Below are 21,540 nucleotides of genomic sequence, written 5' to 3' on the forward strand. Positions count from 1 at the left end.
AGCTGAGCAGAGAGTACTGCAGCACAACTTATCTCATGCCCCATGCTGCACAGAACATCGCATATCATTTGTGAAAGAAGGCTCCAAGTCAAGGGTGTACAGCATAGGCTCATGATCAAGCATACTTTCTTCAGCCAATGATTGGTGTGTCAAGGCTGACCCGGACGGGAAAGGCAGTTTCCCGGAGCAAATAGCTTTCACAACATTGCGTCCAGATATAATCGTATGGTCTGACACCAGTAGAGAAGTGGTTATTGGTGAACTCACAGTCCCCTGGGAAGACAACATCGATGAAGCCCATGAGCGCAAGTTAACCAAGCATGCAGAATTAAGATCAGAGTGCAGAGACAGAGGGTGGAAGGTCTCATTCGAAGTAGGCTGCTGTGGGTTTATTGCATTAAAGCGTAACAGTGGTGACAAGGTATTTTTAAAATGAACCCAAGGCGACTACCTACTTGTTGAAACAAGTACAGTGAGAAATGGTCAAAAAAAATAAAAAAAGTGCAGTATATGCTTCTTCAGGAATGAACAGAGACTGTCTAGTTAGAAAAAAAAGGCAGAAAACAAAAATTCACACGTTCATAAACAGTGGAGTACAGGGTGATAATAATCATAAAATTAAAAGTAGAAATGGCTGGTTACATCAGAACTATTGACATGTTTGATTTCCCAAACTACCTGCTGCATACGGAACAAATTTAGCAATATTTTAAACAAATGGAAAAGCAAATGAGAAACAAGTACTTGCTTTGCTGAATGCATTGGGTGGGAAAAAATATAGTTTGTTTAGGAATATGGCTGTTCCAACCAAACCAGCCAGAATGAGCTTTGCTGATATTGTGAAAGTAATAAAGGAATATTTAGAACTGAAGCCATTGTTGATTGCACAATGCTTTAGGTTTCATAAGCAGAATCAAAAGGAAGGGGAGTCTATTTCAGTGTACATAGCTGAACTGAAGAGATTGTCTAAGCATTGTCAGTTTGGTAATGGGCATAAATGTGCACTGAGAGATTGTTTGGTTGGTGCAATCTTAAAAGAAAGCATTCAAAAACAGCTCCAAACTGCAGCACAACTTACATTTAAAAGAGCAGTTGAAGTTGCTTTATCGATGGAAACAGCAGACAGCCACACAATTCATTTGTAGTCAGGAATGAAAGTGAGCATGAGCAAAATTGCAACATCCAAACAGAAACCGGCCTGGCAGAGCAAATTGTGATAATGATGAGAGTGACACAGGGTTGTGTAACCTTGGGATTTACAATGTGGATACTCACAATATGGCTTACAACAGAAGTGAACAGTAAATTAATTAAAATGGAATTGGTCACTGGATCAGCTGTTTCAGTCATACTGCCAAATAAGTTTGAACAGCATTTCACAAGATACTAAACTGAAGACTGCAGATATCCAACTAAGAACTTATACTGGAGAAAAGATAATTCTGTCACAATGGTGGGGGCATAGGGAGCAAGGGTGGACCCAAATGCAAGACACATCTTGTGAGGTTAATCAAATTTAGTTTATTGTTCGATATCAGGAGAGCTAGGCAGGAGCAGGAGTAGCAAACTGGACAAGGACTGAGGACTACGACTGGGCTGGAACCAAGGGTCTGGGCTAGGACTCGGAATCGGCTCCCAGAACTAGAGGAGACATGAAGAGGCTGGGGTATGGACTCGAGCCAGAGACTGGGCAAGGACCCAGTACCTGGGTCTTGCCTTGGGCTCGGACCCCAGAACCAGGCAAGGACATGACGTGGGCTAGAGAGAGGAGGAACATGGGAACACAGAACCTCAGTTTCGGTGAGCAGGTACATGGAACCATGGGCACATACACAGAACACAGAGTCGGGACCCCTCCTTGGGTACAGGACATAGGGCTGGGACTCATGACCCTCCGCGGGGCAATGGCAAGACGGCCAGACTTACCCCACGGAGGTGAGGACAAGACAAGTCGAGACCAACATGAATGAACACCAGACAGTACCTATCTAGCTCCGGTGATGGAACTAGACCGGAGTGTAGGCGGGGGCTGCAGATGAGGGCTAGAGGCGAGAGGGTCAGAGAAGGGATTCAGACAAGGGGGTAGGACAGGAATCACAGACCACCAGGGCCAGGACTTTTCTCAGAACTGGGAAGCCGCCAGAGCCAGGGCTCGTCTTGGTGCTTGAATGCCGCCAGGGCCAGGACTGGACTTGGTGCTTGAATGCCGCCAGGGCCAGGACATGACTTGATGCTTGAATGCCGCCAGGACAAGGACTTGACTTGGTACTTGAATGCCACCGGAGCCAGGACTTGACTTGGAGCCTCCGAGTAGTGGCAAGCTCTCGATTTGACTGGGGAACAGTAGACAGCGGTTCTTGATTCCCTCCGGCGGGTTAACTGACAGACCCACCTCGGTGAGGAAACTTTGCAGGCTCGCTTTGACGAGGTAACTTGACAGGGTTGCTCCAGTGAGGAAAGGCTAATTACCGGCACTTGCTTCGGGCAGAGACTAGGCTTCCTCCAGCCATATGACATTAGCATGTCGTACCTTTGGTGACTTTGCAGACGCTCCCATGCCAAACAGCTGAAAGCCGGAGACTATAAACTACCGGTTCAGCCGAGTGTTAATTGCCTCTAATCACCAAAGTCGAGGGACACGGGAAAACAGGGAATCAATGGTCCGGATCGTAACATAAACAAGGTAAATTTAAAGGGACCCCGATCCGGACCATGACAGTACCCCACTCCCAATGGGAGCCAGCAAGCGACCAACAGATTTGCCTATATTATCGATGACCTGGGTGGGTGGGGGGATTAGGCCAGTGGGCAAAACAGAACAACAAAACCTTGACTTTCAGGCTGACAAGAGTTTGGAAAAACAGTTTATGTCTGCTGGGTTCATGTTTGGCGGGAGCGTTCTGTCACAATGGCAGGGGCATAGGGAGCAAGGGTGGACCCAAATGCAAGACACATCTTGTGAGGTTAATTAAACTTAGTTTATTGTTCGATATCAGGAGAGCTAGGCAGGAGAAGGAGTAGCAAACTGGACAAGGACGGAGGACTACGACTAGGCTGGGACCAAGGGTCTGGGCTAGGACTCGGAATCGGCTCCCAGAACTAGAGGAGACATGAAGAGGCTAGGGCACCTGGGTCTTGCCTCAGGCTCGGACCCCAGAACCAGGCATGGACATGATATGGGCTGGGGAGAGGAGGAACATGGAAAACAGAGCCTCGGTCTCAGGAGAGCAGGTACATGGAACCATGGACACATACACAGAACCCAGAGTCGGGACCCCTCCTTGGGTACAGGAGATCGGGCCGGGACTCATGACCCTCCGCGGGGCAACGGCAAGACGGCCTGACTTACCCCCATGGAGGCGAGGACAAGACACAACAAGACATGACTCCCCGCGGGGCAATGGCAAGATGGCCTGACTTACCGCACGGAGGCGAGGACAAGACAAGACAAGACATGACCCCCCGCGAAGCAATGGCAAGACGGCCTGACTTACCCCACGGAGGTGAGGACAAGACAAGATAAGACATGACTCCCCGCGGGGCAACGGCAAGACAGCCTGACTTACCCCACAGAGGTGAGGACACGAAAAGACAAGACCAACACGAATGAACACCAGACAGTTCCTATCTAGCTCCGGTGATGGAACTAGACCGAAGTGTAGGCAGGGGCTGCAGATGAGGGCTAGAGGCGAGAGGGGCAGAGAAGGGATTCAGACAATGGGGTAGGACAGGAATCACAGACCGCCAGGGCTAGGACTTTTCTCAGAACTGGGAAGCCACCAGGATCAGGACTTGACTTGGTGCTTGAATGCCGCCAGGGCCAGGACTTGACTTGGGGCTTGAATGCCGCCAGGGCCAGGACTGGACTTGGTGCTTGAATGCCGCCAGGGCCAGGACTTGACTTGGTACTTGAATGCCTCCGGAGCCAGGATTTGACTTGGAGCCTCCGGGTAGTGGCGAGCTCTCGACTCGACCTGGGAACAGTAGACAGTGGTTCTTGATTCCCTCCGGCGGGTTAACTGACGGACCCACCTCGGTGAGGAAACTCTGCAGGCTCGCTTTGGTGAGGTGACTTGACAGGGTTGCTCCGGTGAGGAAAGGCGAATTACCGGCACTCACTTCGGGCGGAGACTAGGCTTGCTTCGGCCAGATGACATTGGCACGCCGTACCTTAGGTGACTTTGCAGACGCTCCCGCGCCGAACGGCTGAAAGCCGGAGACTATAAACTACTGGTTCAGCCGAGTGTTAATTGCCTCTAATCACTAAAGTCGAGGGACACGGGAAAACAGGGAATCAATGGTCCGGATCGTAACATAAACAAGGTAAATTTAAAGGGACCCCGATCCGGACCATGACAAGTTCCTGTGGGAATAACATTTATAACAGTGAAATACAACAACCAACCAGTCTCATTAGACTGGTATGTGGTAAAAACAGGAGGGCCAGCATTGTGGGGACGCTATTGGCTGAAACAACTACAATTTGATAGGAGATCCATCAGATATTAGCATACCACATCCCCTGTAATAGAGTCAACTGAAAGTGAATTAAGAAAGGTACTCAATAATGCCACAACTGTCTCCATGCTGTACACTATGAACCGTTGCCCAGCAGAAGGCAAACAGTTGTTGGTGTCAACCTCTATGCCTCTGGTTGGAAAGCATTATGGACCAAGAAAGGACCATACTGCTCAGAGGAATCACGAAAGTAATGAAAGCAGTGGCCTGTCTACAACAGTTTTTGTAGGCAACATATCTGAGAAAGTTTCTGATATGTTGATCAGGTAGTTACTTATAAAATAAGGTTTGGTTTTAAATTGGAAGGGAGTTCAAGGGCCTTCAGGAAAGTTGCAAGCATTCGGCTTTTTTGAGTGTAAAGAACCACAATCTACTCTGCGTGCATTACGGTTATTGCATGAACTTCAAGTGGAGACAAAAAGCTGCTTATAAACATAGATGAAAAGATCAAAGCCCAGCAGGATGAATGGAAGGCCAGAAAGAAAGAAGTCAATGGAGGTATGAAAATAGAGAATTCGTCAGATGATGTGGATAAAGAAACCAAGAGGAGAGATCAGATTGTAAAGGGAGCAATAGAAGGATTAATAAGAAAATATTCCAGTGAACTAATTACACCTTTCCAAAATCAAGATGCACATCCTAGAAAGAAGGAAAACAAAATGAAAGAGGAGGATGACGTAAGTGCTATGGAAACGGAAGAGGATAAATGAGAGCTAATTTCTCAGTAAATTAGCAAATACTTACAAAAATCTGGAAGAAGGAAAAGGAAGGTGAGAAAAAGAAAGACGAAGTTGAAAAGGAGGGAAGAGGCAGAGAGAAAAAATGTGAGCGAAAGTGTGAAATAGAGAAGGAATGTGAGGAAGAAAGAGAGCAGGAATGAGAGCATGAATGGGATCAGGACCAAGAGCGAGACTGTGATAGGGATCATGAGAGAACCAAGGATAATGAAAGGGAGCGTGACTTAGAAAGGGACTGAGAGTGGGATAAAGACAGAAAGGAATCAGGACCGTGAGAGAAGCAAGGATCAAAATAGATCCAGAGAGAGTAAAGCCAAGAAAAGGAGAAGAAAGGTCTAGATCTGTCAGAACCACTTATGCAGTCTCAGAGTGAACTCCTACAACCACCACAGAGGAGGACCCAGAACCACATCTCACCTGCCCAGCAGAGTAACCCCACTTGTCAGGAAAAATGTTATCCCACAAGAATAAGAAAGCCACCACAAGTGATTAAATCTTTAGGCCTAAATGGAACAATTTAAAAATTTACTATGCTGTGGACATCTGTATAGTTTTTTTAAGCGTGTTGTACCAGGCATTCAGCCATTCTTGTCTGGCACGTGGTGTCAGGATTAACCGGGTCACATTATGAACATTCCTGACTTGACCCTTGTCTTTTTTATGAGGCTGAGGGGCTAGCTCGACACTCAACCCGGCACAGATGGAAAGCGTGCTCAGGGGTGGCCCGACCTGGATTCAAACTCGGGAACCTTCGCTCCGGAGTCCGGCGCTGATCTCACTGTGCCACCAGCCAGCATCTATATAGTAGTTTTATTATATAATATAAAGCAACTTTATATATACGTATATGTATTGTGATGTTCGGGGGGGGGGGGGGGAGTGTGGTTGACTGCCCGCCCCTGCATTTCTAATGACCAGTACTGTGTATTGTTCTTGTGTTAAAACGCTTTTGTGGGATTATGGTGGAAAGTTCCAGTTCATTTATTGTGACATTTTAGCTTTGTTTATACAGTTATTTGCTTGTGTATTTGTGGGTCACTCTAACTCTAACTGGGGTGTGTGATGGTCACCTCCCCCATCAGTGAGGTTCACTCTCTGGGTCATGGTGCCCAGTCTGTTTTGTGTTTATCATCATAACACAGTTATTGAGTTAACAAGCTTCCTTGTCTGTCATTATGGACCAAATGCTCATCACATTATATAAGTTGAGATGAATTTGGAATTTATAACTAAGCAGAGAGGTCTCTGTCTTTAATATTTCAGTAATATTTGAGTAATATTGTAAATATATTCTTTGATTAAACTTTCTTTGTTGTTTACATAATGAATTGTGGGTCATCTGTAAAAGTGTATAAGTAGCATATGTCTTCACACCACCATGTGATGTGTGCATACCTCGCTTAAAGTAAAAATGAACTTACACAGGTTATCTCCCAGCTCCTTTGTTTTCCTTTTAATTAGTTGTTATGTTATAGTTACAAAGCATAACAAATTTGACCAGCAGATTGCTTATTGCTTGTGCTTCCACTACATTCCTCTTGTATCCCTGACGGAGGTGTCAAACTGACACTGTCTCCCCATAACATAAAAAATAATTGAAAGAAAAACAAAGGAGCTGAGAGATAACCCGTGTACATTCATTTTTACTTCAAGCAGCATTCTGAAGGAAGATAGGCTTTTTCCAAGGTGGCAATGGCTAATACAAGGCGGCATAATTTTAAGGTGATTGGAGGTGGTAGAGATAAGTTCTTTGCACAGAGATTGGTGGGTTCCAGGAGTAGTGGTAAAGGCAGATACATTAGAGACTTTTAAGAAACCCTTGGGCATGTGAATGACAGAAAAATGGACGGCTATGTAGGAGGGAAGTGTTAGATTGATCTTAGAGTAGGTTAAGTAGTCAGCACAACATTGTGGGCAAAAAGGCCTGTACTGTGCTGCAATTTTTGAGACAGAAAGAGAGAGAGAGAGAGAGACAGAAAGAGAGAGAGAGAGAGACAGAGAGACAGAGAGACAGAGAGACAGAGAGAGAGAGAAAGAGAGAGAGAAAGAAAGAAAGAAAGAAAGAAAAAAAAAGCAGGCCATTCAGCCTTTCTAGTCTATGCCACACTATTACTTTGCCAAGCCCCTAGATCTACACCTGGACCATAGCCCTCCAAATATGTTCTATGTTATATATTATTCCCATTATCCTGGCCACTTAACTCAACATTATAAACAAACTAGTCATTATCTTATTGCTCTTAGTGAGAGCTTTCTGTGTGAATATTGATATAGTGTTATCTATGCTACAACAGTGGCATGCAATGAAAGTACATAAGGTGACATTGAAGTGCAAGAACATAAGAGATAGGAGCTGAATTGGTAACTTGACTGCTTTACTTTAATCAGCTTTAATTCCATTTTCCTGCCCTTTCCTAATGTCCCTCTGTTGTCCCACTGTTCAATAATGTATCCATCGCAGTTCTGAATATATTCAATTACTGGAATACTTTGCTAGCTGCTGTCCTTGTCTTTCCAGCTGACGAAGGTTTATTGGCCACATACACCCTAAGGTACACTCTCTGATGCTCTCTACCCCCTTTCTTTCTCCCTAGGCCTCCCGTCCCATGATCCTCTCCCGCCTCCAGCCTTGTATCCCTTTTGCCAATCAACTTTCCAGCTCTTGGCTCCATCCCTCCCCCTCCTGTCTTCTCCTATCATTTTGGATCTCCCCTCCCCCTCCCACTTTCAAATCTCTTACTAACTCTTCCTTCAGTTAGTCCTGACGAAGGGTCTCGGCCTGAAAAGCTGACTGTGCTTCTTCCTATGGATGCAGTCTGGCCTGCTGCATTCCAGCAGCATTTTGTGTGTGTAACTCACTTCAAACATCTTTGATCTATGTTTTTCGTTGATAAGTGCAATGAATGTAAATTACAAAAAAGAAAATATAATCAGGCTTAACCACTCCAGTAATTAAACTGATCGAGCAATTTAAAGCAAAATTATATCACTTCAAAATGAAGGAGACAGAAGATTTAGGTCTTACACAATCCACAGGCCTCTTGTCTGTGCTCATATATCTGAGGAATGGAATGGTGCCAACATCCAATGATGAAGACAGGCAGCCGAGTTAAAAACACCCAGCAAACATTGCTTTTTATAGCTGTGCTGTCTTTTTATAAAAGTATTATTCTGATGCAGCCACCAGAATCAATGCCAGCCACGCAGATATTGGAGTAGAGAGTATGTTTGTGTGACAGAAAGTGACACAGAGCTTGTGTATGTGGGAAGAGTGAATGAATGATCAAAAGAGAGTGATTGATCAGGCATAAATGCATCTCTGTGTTCATTGATCTCTGCTTCTGAATTTCAGCACTATTAGCATTGCACTCCTTCTCTTCGCTAGCCTACAGGTCACCATTGGGCAACGTGTAGCACCTGCTTAGTCCCCCAATCAGTGTCAAGTGAAGCCATGGGAACAGGTGGTGGATGGTCATATGAGCAGCTGGTGCATCTCACAAGTCCTGACATATCACAACCACTGACGCCAGGCAGACAATCTCTGAAGAATTTTGATAAGAGCTGGGGTCACCCATCTTGTGAAAACACTGCCCAGAAGAAGACAATGGCAAACCACTTTTGTAGAAAAATTTCCCAAAACAATCATGGTCAAGACCTTGAAAGTCCAGAACATATGACATGGCACTTAATGAATGAATGAGTTAATTAACATTGCATTAAATTTCATACAGAATGGCATTACTGCATTGCATGGTTATGCAGGTGAGGAAGGATGTATTTCAGCCTTGCTCAGGTGAAGACAGACTATTCTTTTTATTCACAAACACAAGAGATTCTGCAGATGCTGTAAATCTAGAGCAACACAGACAAAATGCTGGCCTCCTCACCCGACTTCACCTATCACCTCTAGCTGTTACTCCTTCCTTTCCCACACTTTCTTATTCTGGCTTTTTCCCCCTTTCTTTTCAGTCCTCATGAAGGGTCTTGACCCAAAATATCGACTCTTTATTCCTTTCCATAGGTGCTGCCTGACCTGTGGAGTTCCTCCAGTATTTTATGTGTGTCTCCAGGATCTCAGCAGGTTGGGCAGCATCTACAGAGAGGCTGTTAATAAACTTATTATTAATGTCACCATATACTACCTTGAAACTCTTTTTCTTGCAGGCATTTTGTGTGTGTCTCCAGGATCTCAGCAGGTTGGGCAGCATCTACAGAGAGGCTGTTAATAAATTTATTATTAATGTCACCATATATTACCTTGAAACTCTTTTTCTTGCAGGCATTCACAGCAGAACACAGAAATATAATTAAATCTATGAAAAACTTCAAAGACTGACAAACAACCAATGTGCAAAAGAAGACAAACTGTGCAAATACAAAGAAACGTAAATAATAACACTGACATAGAGTCATTGAAAATCAGTCCATAATTTGTAGAAACATTTCAGATTTGAGGTGAGTGAAGTTATCCATGCCCGTTCAGGGTGATGGTTGAGAGGTAATAACTGCTCCTGAACCTGGTGATGTGCGACCTAAGGCTCCTGTACCTCCTTCCTGATGGTAGCAGTGAGAAAAGAACATGGCCTGGATGATGGGGGTCCTTGATGATTAATGCTCCTTTCATGGGACAGCATTTCTGTAGACCCTTCTCTGGAAGCACTCCCTACAGAGAATGATATCCCAATTTACTCCTTGTATGTCAAACTCACCATTACTAAAATCTTTGCAGATCTTTCTCCATGATGATAATATCTGTTCATTGATAAGTAAACAAAACCACACCGTACTTCACATGGTCTCTCATTAAAGCCATTCACATGTATGTCATAAATGTGCATGGTATGTTGCATTCCTGCTGCTAGGGTAAGGGATGTCTCGGACTGGGTCCACAGCATTCTAAAGGGGGAGGGTGAGCAGCCAGAAGCCGTGGTACATATTGGTACAAATGTCATAGGAATGAAAAAGGAGGAGGTCTTGAAGAGAGAATATAGGGATTTAGGTATAAAGCTGGAAAGCTGGACCACCAGGATAGTAATCTCTGGATTGCTGCCTGTGCCACATGCCAGTGAGGGTAAAAATAGGATGATTTGGCAGATGAATGCATGGCTGAGGAACTGATGCAAGATTGGATCTGGTTTCAGATTTCTGGATCATTGGGATCTCTTCAGGGGAAGGTATACCCAAGGGGGGGTAATATCCTTTTGGGCAGGTTTTCTACAGCTGTTGGGGAGGGTTTAAACTAATTTGGCAGGGGGAAGTGTACTGAAGTGTTAGTGCTGAGGATGGAATAGTTGGTATATAAGTAGATGCAGTGTATGGTGAGACTAAGAATCGACAGGCAGATGAGAGGGCAAAATTGCAGTCAGTGGGATGAATTGAACTGTAACATGGGAGCAAAATTTAAAAGGGTGATGAATACAGGACTGAAGGTGCTATATTTGAATGCACATAGTACACTGATTAAGGTAGATGATCTTGTAGCACAGTTAGAGATTGGCAGCTATGACATTGTGGGCATCAGTGAGTCGTGGCTGAAAGAAAATTATAGCTGGGAGCTTAACATCCAAGGATACACATTGTATTGAAAGGACAAGCAAGTAGACAGAGGGGATGTGGTGGTTCTATTGGTAAAAAGTGAAATCAAATCCTTAGAAAAGGGTGACATAGGGTCGGAAGATGCGAGGGTCAGAACTCTACGCTTGTGGGTAGAGTTAAGAAACTCCAAATGCAAGAAAACCCTGGTGGGAGTTATATACAGACCTCCAAACAGTAGCATTGATGTGGGATACAAATTACAACAGGAGAGAGAAAAGTCATGCGAAAAGGTAATTTTACAATAGTCATGGGGAATTTCAATATGCAGATAGATTGGGGAAATCCAGTTGGTGCTAGATCCCAAGAAAGGGATTGTGTAGGATGCTTATAAGATGGCTTTTTAGGGCAGCTTGTGGTTGAGTCCAATAAGGGAAATGCAATTCTGGATTGGGTGTTATGTAATGAATCAACATTTGATTAGGGAGCTCAAGGTCATGGTTTCCTCTAGCTGCTCCTGTCAGGAAGGAGGTACAGGAGTCTCAGAAGTCACACCATCAGGTTCAGGAATAATTATTACCCCTCAACCATCAGGCTTTGGAAACAAAGGGGATAACTTCACTCACCTTTGCTTGCCCCATCACTGAACTCTTCCCACAACCAATGGTTCCATTTCAAGGACTCTTCATCTCATATTTTCGATATTTATTGCTTATTTATTTATTATTTCTTTCTCTTTGTATTTCCACAGATTGACGTCTTTTGCACATTAGTTGGACGCCCAGTTGGTGCGATCTTTCACTGGTTCTATTATGCACAATATGCTCCCAAGAAAATGAATCCCAGGGTTGTATATGGCAACACATATATACTTAGATAATACATTTACTTTGAACTTTGAACTTGGAGGTAAGGGAACAGTTAGGAGGCAGTGATCATCTATGATAGAATTTACCTTGGGTTTCAGTGTTTATTATTAAGGATGAGGTTTCGGGGTATTTGGAGGCACATGATAAAACAGGCCGAAGTCAGCATGGTTTCCTTAAGGGGATATCTTGCCTGACAAATCTGTTAGAATTCTTTGTGGAAGTAACAGGCAGGATAGACAAAGGAGAGTCAGTGGATGTTGCTTAATTGGATTTTCAGAAGGCCTTTGACAAGGTCCTACACATGAGTCTGGTTAACAAAATAAGAGCCCATGGTATTGCAGAAAATACCATAAGACCATAACATCATAATATGTAGGAGCAGAATTATGCCATCTGGCCTATCGACCCTGATCTGCCATTTCATCAAGGCTGATCCAATATTCCTCTCAGCCCCAGTCTCCTGCCTTCTCCCCGTATTCCTTCATGCTCTGACTAATCCAGAAACTATCAAACTCTGCCTTAAATACACAGAAAGATGGCTTGCACAGCTGCCTGTGGAAATGAATTCCACACCACTATCTGGCTAAACAAATTTCTCCTGATCTCCATTCTAAAAGGATGCCCCTCTATTCTGAAGCTGTATCCTCTGAGCTTAGAATCTCCCACCGTAAGAAGCACCCTCTCCACATCAAGGACTTTCACTATTCAACAGGTTTCAATTAATTCACCCCTCATTCTTCTGAATTCCAGTCCATACAGACCCAGAGCCATCAAATGTTCTTCATATGACGAGCCATTCAATCCTGGAATCATTTTCGTGAATCTCCTTTGAACTCTCTCCAGTTCCAGCACATTCTCTCTAAGATAGGAAGCACAATTCTCCAAGTAAGGCCTCACCAGCGCGTTACAAAGTCTTAACACTACATCCTTGCTTTTATATTCTAGTCCTCTTGAAATAAATGCTAACGTTGCATTTACCTTCCTCACCACAGACTCACCTGCAATTTAACCTTTAGGGAATCCTGCACAAGGACTCCCAAGGCCCCTTGCACCTCAGCTTTTGTATTTACTCTCCATTAGAAAACAGTCAACCCTTCAATTTCTTCTACCAAAAGTCATGACCATATACTTCGACACTGTATTCCATCTGCCATTTCTTCGCCCATTCTCCAAATCTGTCAAAGTCCTTCTGTAGCCTATCCACTTCCTCAAAACTACCTGCCACTCCACCTATCTTCATATCATCTGCAACCTTTGTGACAAAGTCATCAATTTCACTATCCAAATTATTAACATATAATGTAAAAAGATTCGGTCCCAACACAGACCACTGTGGAACTCCACTACTCACCGGCAGTCAGCCAAAAACGGCTCCCTTTTTCTCACATTTTGCTTCCTACCAATCAGCCACTGTTTTATCCATGCTAGAATCTTTCCTGCAATGCCATGGGCTTGAAGTTTCTTAAGCAGCCTCATGCATGGCACCTTTTCAATGGCCTTCTGAAAATCCAAGTACACAACATCGACCGATTCTCCATTGTCTATCCTGCTTGTTATTTCTTCAAAGAATTCCAACAGATTTGTCAGGCAAGATTTTCCCTTGAGGAAAGCATGCTGACTACGGCTTATTTTATCATGTGTCCCTGAGTACCCCGAGACCAAAGCCCTAATAACTGACTCCAACATCTTCCCAACCACTGAAGTCAGACTAACTGGCCTATATCTTCCTTTCTTCTGCCTCTCTCCCTTAGAACCATAGAACATTACAGCATAGAAACAGGCCTTTTGGCCCTTCTTGGCTGTGCTGAACCATGTTTCTGCCTAGTCCCACTGACCTGCACCTGGACCATATCCATCCACACACCTCTCATCCATGTACCTGTCCAAGATTTTCTTAAGTGTTAAAAGTGAGCCCGCATTTACCAATTCATCTGGCAGCTCACTCCACACTCCCACCACTCTCCATGTGAAGAAGCCCCTCCCTAACGTTCCCTTTAAACTTTTCCCCCTTCACCCTTAACCCATATCCTCTGGTTTTTTTTCTCCCCTAGCCTCAGTGGAAAAAGCCTGTTTGCATTCACGCTATCTATACTCATAATAATTTTATATACCTCTATCAAATCTCCCCTCATTCTTCTACACTCCAGGGAATAACGTCCTAACCTATTCAACTTTTCTCTGTAACTCTTATACTCAATACTTTGATTTATAAAGGCCAATGTACCAAAAACTCTCTTTACGACCCTATCTACCTGTGACGCCACTTTTAGGGAATTTTGTATCTGTATTCCCAGATCCTTCTGTTCTACTGCACTCCTCAGTGCCCTACAATTTACCTTGTATGTTCTACCTTGGTTTGTCCTTCCAAAGTGCAATACCTCACACTTGTCTATATTAGGGTTTTTTTTTCAGTCCATTTTTCCAGCTGGTCCAAATCCCTCTGCAAGCTTTGAAACCCTTCCTCACTGTCCACTACACCTCCAATCTTTGTATCATCAGCAAATTTGCTGATCCAATTAACCACATTATCATCCAGATCATTGATATAGATGACAAATAACAATGGACCCAGCACTGATCCCTGTGGCACACCACTAGTCACAGGCCTCCACTCAGAGAAGCACTCCTCCACTACCATTCTCTGGCTACTTCCATTGAGTCAATGTCTAATCCAATTTACTACCTCTCCATGTATACCTAGTGACTGCATCTTCCTAACTAACCTCCCAATGCGGGACTTTGTCAAAGGTCTTACTGAAGTCCATGTAGACAACATCCACTGCCTTCTCTTCATCCACTTTCCTGGTAACCTCCTCAAAAAACTCTAATAGATTGGTTGAACATGACCTACCACACACAAAGCCATGTTGACTCCCCCTAATAAGTCCCTGTCTGTCCAAATACTTGTAGATCCTATCTCTCAGTACTCCTTCCAATAATTTACCTGCTACCGACGTCAAATTTACTGGCCTATAATTTCCTGGATTACTTTTAGAGCCTTTTTTAAATAACGGAACAACATGAGCTATCCTCCAATCCTCCGTAGATACCGACATTTTAAATATATCTGCCAGGGCCCCTGCAATTTCAACACTAGTCTCCTTCAAGGTCGGAGGGAATACCTTGTCAGGTCCTGGGGATTTATCTACTCTGATTTGCCTCAAGGTAACAAGCACCTCCTCCTCCTCAATCTGTATAGGTTCCATGACCTCACTACTTGTTTACCTTACAATATTTGCATTGACTCCATGCCAGTTTCCTTAGTAAATATAGATGCAAAAAACCCATTTAAAATCTCCCCCATTCCTTTCGGTTCCATACATAGCCGACCACTCTGATCTTCAAGAGGACCAATTTTATCCCTTACTATTCTTTTGCTCTTAATATACTTGTAGAAGCTCTTTGGATTATCCTTCACCTTGACTGCCAAAGCAACCTCATGTCTTCTTTTAGTCCTCCTGATTTCTTTCTTAAGTATTTTTTGCATTTTTTATACTCCTCAAGCACCTTATTTGCTCTCTGTTTCCTACACATGTCATACATCTCTCTCTTCTTCTTTATCAGTGTTCCAATATCCCTTGAGAACCAAGGTTCCTTATTCTTATTCCCTTTACCTTTAATCCTGACAGGAACATACAAACTCTGCACTCTCAAAATTTCTCCTTTGAAGGCCTTCCACCTACCAATCACATCCTTGGCAAAGAACAACCTGTCCCAATCCGCACCTTTTAGATCCTTTCTCAGTTCTTCAGATTTGGCCTTTTTCCAGTTTAGAACCTCAACCCGGGGACCAGATCTGTCTTTATCCATGGTCAAATTGAAACTAATGGTGTTATGATCACTGGAACCAAAGTGTTCCCCTACACACACCTCCGTCACCTGTCCTAAATCGTTTCCTCATAGGAGATCTAATATTGCATCCTCTCTAGTTGGTACCCCTATATACTGATTTAGAAAACTTTCCTGAACTCACTTTGCAAACTCTAAACCATCTAGACCTTTAACAGTATTGGAATCCTAATCAATATGTGGAAAATTTAAATCCCCTACTATCACAACTTCATGTTTCCTGCAGTTGTCTGCTACCTCTCTGCAGATTTGCTCCTCCAATTCTCGTTGACTATTGGGTGGTCTATAATACAACCCCATTAATACCTTTCCTGTTTCTCAGCTCCACCCATATGACCTCGGTAGACCAGCCCTCTAATCTGTCCTGCCTGAGCACTGCTGTAACATTTTCCCTGACCAGCAATGCCTTCCCGCGCCCCCCACCCCCAACCTTCATTCCTCTGCATCTATCACGTCTGAAACATCGGAACCCTGGATCATTAAGCTGCCAGTCCTGCCCCTCCTGTAGTCAAGTTTCACTAATGGCTATAATGTTGTAATTCCATGTGTCAATCCACGTCCTCAGCTCGTCAGCCTTCTCCACAATACTCCTTGCATTGAAATAGATCTCAGGAGATTATTACCGCCACAGAAAACCCTTCTATTTGTGACTTTGCATGAACTTTTAACATCATTTATTTTCACCCCCGCTCCACTATCTGCTCTGGCACTCTGGTTCCCATCCCCCTGCAAATCTAGTTTAAACCCTCTGCAAAAGCACTAACAAACCTCCCTGCAAGGATATTGGTTCCCTTGTAGTTCAGGTGTAACCCGTCTCTCTTGTACAGGTCCCATCTGCCCCAGAAGAGGTCCCACTGATCCTGAAATCTGAAACCCTGCCCCCCACACCACTTCCCCAGCCACGTGTTCATCCGTCAGAGCATCCTATTCCTACCCTCACTGGCACGTGGCACAGGTAGTAATCTTGAGATTACCACCGTCGAGGTCCTGCTTTTTAACTTCCTACCAAGCTCTCTATACTCACTCTCCAGGACCTCCTCACTCTTTCTTGCTATGTCATTGGTACCGATGTGCACCACGACATCTGGCTGATCACCCTTCCACTTCAGAATTCTGTGCACGCGATCAGAGACATCCCTGACCCTGGCACCCAGGAGGCAACAAACCATCCAGGAGTCTCTGTCACGACCATAGAACCTCCTGCCTGTACCTCTAACTATCGAGCTATCGAGTCCCCTATCACTACCGCTCTCCTCTTCTTCCACTCTCCCTTCTGCACTGCAGAGCCAGACTCAGTGCCAGAGATCTGGCTGCCGCAGCTTGTCCCAGGTAAGTCATCCCCCCCAACAGTATCCAATGCGGTATACTTGTTGTTGAGGGGAATGGCCACAGGGGAACCCTGCTCTGTCTGCCCTTTCCCCTTCCCTCGCCTGACAGTAACCCAATTACCTGTGCGCTGTTCCTTTGTCGTAACTACCTCCCTGAAGCTACTATCTATAAACACCTCATTCTCCCGAAGATTCTCTCTTCTTGAAGAGTGGGCTGATATTTGCAATTTTCCAGTTTTCCAGAACCATTCCAGAATCTAGTGATTCTTGAAAGATCATTATTAATGCCTTCACGATCTATTCAGCCACCTATTTCAGAACTCTGAGGCGTACACCCTGGTCCAGGTGGCTTATCTACCTTCAGAATATTCAGTTCCCTAAGAGCCTTCTCTCTAGTTATGGTAACTTTACACACTTTAGGACTCTGACACTTGGAATTTCCTCCATACTGCAAGTGTCTTCCCCAATGGAGACTGATGCAAAATACCTATTCAGTTCATCCGCTATTTTATTGTCTACATTACTGCTTCTCCGGCATAATTTTCCAGTGGCTGATACCTCGCCTCTCCTTTACACTTTGTGTATCTGAAGAAACTTTTGGTATCTTCTTTAATATTATTAGCTAGATTACTTTCATATTCCATCTTTACCTTCTTAAAGACTTTTTAAAAGCTTCCTGATCCTCTAACTTCCCACAAGTGTTTGCTCAATTATACAATTTGTCTTTTATGCTGGCTGGCTTTGACTTCTCTTATTACGGTTGTGTCCTCATTCCTCTTTGGGGTGTGTATATCTTGTGCCTTCTGTATTGCTTCCAGAAGTTCCAGCCATTGATGCTTTGCCATCATCCCTGCCAGTGTTCTTTTCCAATCAATTCTGGCCATCTCCTATCACGTGCCTCTATAATTCCCTTTAGTCCACAGCAATAATGATACATCTGACTTTAGCTTCTCCTTCTCAAATTCCAGGGTGAATTTGATTATATTATGATCACTTTCCCCTAAGGGTTATTTTACCTTAATCTCTCTAATCAATTCTGGTTCACAGCATGACGCGCAATCTAGAATAGCTGATCCTCTAGTAGGCTCAAACACAAACTGCTCTAAAGAACTATCTTGTGGGCATTCTAGAAATTTCCTCTCCTGTAATGCTGCACCAACTCGATTTTCCAATCTAGCTGCATATTGAAATCCCCCATGACTATTGTAATATTGCCTTTTTTGGCATGCATTTTCTATCTCCCATTGCAATTTGTACCATCAGGGTCTTTTTCCCCTTGCAGATCGTTAGCTCTATCCACAATGATTTAACAGCTACGTCACTTTTTTCTAATGATTTCATTACAATTTTTACCAACAGAGCAACATCACCCCCTCTGCCTATCTGCCTGTCCTTTCGATACAATGTGTATCCTCGGATGTTAAGCTCCCAACTGTAATCTTCTTTCGGCCATGATTCAGTGATGCCTGCAGCATCATAGCTGCCAATCTGCAACTGTGCTGCAAGTTCATCTACCCTATTCTGTATACTGCACTCATTCAAATACAACACCTTTAGTCCTGTATTCATTCGTTTTGATTTTTTCCGCCTTTTACATTGCAACTCATCCAGTTGACTGCAATTTTACCCTGTCATCTGCCTCTCCTCATTATACATTGCCTCTGTTTGTGAACCAGCTGGCTCATCTTCAGCACTATTATCTGCCTTTCCTTGCATTGAAAGATATGCAGCTCAGGATATTAGTCGTACCATGCTCAACCTTTTGATTCCTAACTTTTCCGAAGTCTTACCAAAATCTGCCTCCATAACCTAGCACCCAGAAGGCAACATACCATCTGGGAATCTCATTTGCACCGAATCCCCTATCACCACAGCGTGCCTCTTCTCTCCCCTTCCCTTCTGAGTTACAGAGGCAGACTCAGTGCCAGAGATTCACCCACTGCGACTTTCCTGTTAGATCATCCTCCCTGACAGTATCCAAAGAGATATCCCTGTTTTTGAGGGGGATGGCCACAGGGGTACTCTGCACTGGCTCCTTAACCCCCTTCCCCTTCCTGACTGTCACCCAGTTTCCTGTGTCCTTGTGTGTAACTACCTCTCTATATGTCTTATCTATCACTCCCTCTGCCTCCTGGATAATCTGGAGCTCATCCAGTTCCACCTGCAACTCCTTGACACGGTTTGTTAGAAGCTGCAGCTGGATGCACTGGAGTCATCAGGGACACTGGAGGTCTCCCTGCCTTCCCACATTCCGCAAGAGGAGCATTTCACTATCCTGCCTGTCATTCTTACTGTCCTAGCTGAGCAGATATAAAGTGTTGAACGAAAAAAAAGAGCTTTTCTTTTTCCTTTGCTTTCTCTGAATGATGCCTCTCTTTGCGGAAGCCTCGAAGAGCTATAGCCTTAAGATCACCACTTTGCCTATGTCCACTCAGATGACGGCTGCTGCAGCTTGTCCCTGCCTTCCTTTAATTTGCTCTTACTAATCAATTCCAAGTGCTGATTGGTCACTGGTCAACACTCTATTACATTGCCGTGACCCACTCCTGCCTTTTATCCTCAGACGGTGGACCTGATTGAAGACCCCTCCTCTCCAAACCTCCGATGTCCAGATTGGCTGCTAGTTAAAGTTCTATTATAAAGATACGAGCATGGATAGAGCATTGTCTGTTTGGCAGGAGGCAAAATGTGTGAATAATGTCAACAAGACAAAGGAGCTATTTATCTACAGGAAAACTCTCACCACATTTTACATTTTACACCCCTCTTTACATTTGTGTACAGCAGTGGAAACTGCAAGCAGTTTCAAACTCCTGGGAGTACAAATCACACTCAACCTCGCATGGTCACAGAACACATCCTACACAATCAGGAAAGCTCACCAAAGCCTTTACTTTCTGAGGAGGCTGAAGAGACCCGGACTTTGCACATCCATACTCACGTCATTCTACAGACATGCATCCTATCAAGCTGCATCACTGCATGGTATGGAAACTGCACTGCAGTGAACAGAAAGCTCTACAACAGGTGGTAAAAATTGCCCAATTGGCACTAGCCTACCCTCTATCAAGGACATATATACAGAAAAATGCCAGAAAAGGTCAAATAACATCATGAAGGATCCCACACACCCTGCTTTGTTCTACTCCCATCAGGGAGAAGGATGCATAGCATCCATGTCTGGACCACCAGACTTAAAAATAGCTACTTTCCTGAAGTATAGGACTGAGCAACACCTCCATTCCACATTTGGAATATTGTGCGCTGTTTTGTACCTCTTATCTAAGAAAATATGTGCTGGTATTGTAGAGGGCCGAGAGGAGGTTGAAAAATTGAAAATGTCTATTTTTCTGCATGTAATTAGCGAAGATGCTTTAGATGTCCATAACAGCTTTCAAATTGATGAGCCAGCTTTTACATTGGACACTCTGATGACAAAATTTGAGTATTTTGTCCCAAGTAAAAACATCACGTTTGACAGTGTTTTCCCTATGACCAGAAACAAGGCCTGAGCTTCACACACTGAGTAAGTCTTGTAAATTTGGAGATTTGAGAAATTCACTGGTTAGCTACATAATAGTTTGCAGAATCCCAGATAATGGGTTCAGAGAAAGACTGCTGTGTGAAAAATATTTGATGATGGAAAAGGCTGTGAATGTGTAGGGTAGCAGAGACCACATGAGCACAAGCTAAGGAGCTGCACAGGGTAGACACAGCAGAGCATGCTGTGAAAACAGAGGAGCAGTGCTCAAGGCATTTCCCAAAGCAACAGCAGAGCAAAGAGGAAGGTTGAAACAGCAAATGCAGCAAATATGGAGGTAATCACATTCCAAAGATGTGTTCTGTTTATGGAAAGTCCTGCAATAATTGTGGAAAGAAGAATCATTTTGCAAAGTGCTGCAAAGCTGGGGCTACCAAGAGAAAGATGTACGCAATTGCTGAGTAAATGAAGAAATTTTTTGTGGATTCTCTGCAGACTGTTAGTGCTAGGAAAACAGGGAGGGCCATTCCAGTGACTGAATGAGACAGTAATTCCATTCAAACTTGACACAAGAGCCCAAGTGAATCTGTTATCCATGGATGATTACAAGACTCTCACAGTAAAGAGCAATATTTACCCAGTGAAGTTAAAAGTGACAGGCTACAATGGAGAGAACGTTCCAGTAAAAGTGGGCTGTATAGTGACCTTCAAGTACAAAGGACAGCACCTAAAGCCACAGCTACTGATTGCAGAAAAGAGAGTACAGCCAATATTTGGTCTGAGTGCATATGAAAAGCTTAACCTGGTGAAAAGATTTTTCATAGTGCTTCACAGACCTAAGATCACACAAGACTCATGGAAGTGTACACAGATGTCTTTGAGGGGCTTGAATGCTTACTTGGTTTAGACACAATTCATATAGCTGAAACAGTGACTCCTGTTAACCATGCATGCAGGAAAGTTCCGTTTCCACTTCAAGATCAACTTAAACAAGAACTAGTAGGCATGGAATGGATGAATGTAGTACAGAAAATTGAAGAACCAACAGATTGGGTGAACTCACTGGTCACGGTGCAAAAAAATGGAGCATTGTCGATATGTCTCAACCCAAGAAGCCATCAAGAGAGAGCTTTTTAAATTACCAACCCAGGAGGACATCATGTCCTGGTTTACAGGTGCCTAGTGATGCAGCAAGCTCGACACGTCATCTGGGATTTGGCAGATAA

The 21,540-nt window shown here is 44.0% G+C and overlaps 1 pseudogene; it reads left to right on the plus strand.

The window, feature by feature from the left end:
- The first annotated feature begins 1,775 nt into the window (after positions 1–1,775).
- Positions 1,776–5,594, plus strand: LOC140191492 (RNA-binding protein 25 pseudogene; annotated as a pseudogene).
- The last annotated feature ends 15,946 nt before the right edge of the window (positions 5,595–21,540 follow it).

Source organism: Mobula birostris, chromosome X, assembly GCF_030028105.1.
Source record: "Mobula birostris isolate sMobBir1 chromosome X, sMobBir1.hap1, whole genome shotgun sequence".
In the NCBI taxonomy this organism is placed as follows: domain Eukaryota; kingdom Metazoa; phylum Chordata; class Chondrichthyes; order Myliobatiformes; family Myliobatidae; genus Mobula; species Mobula birostris.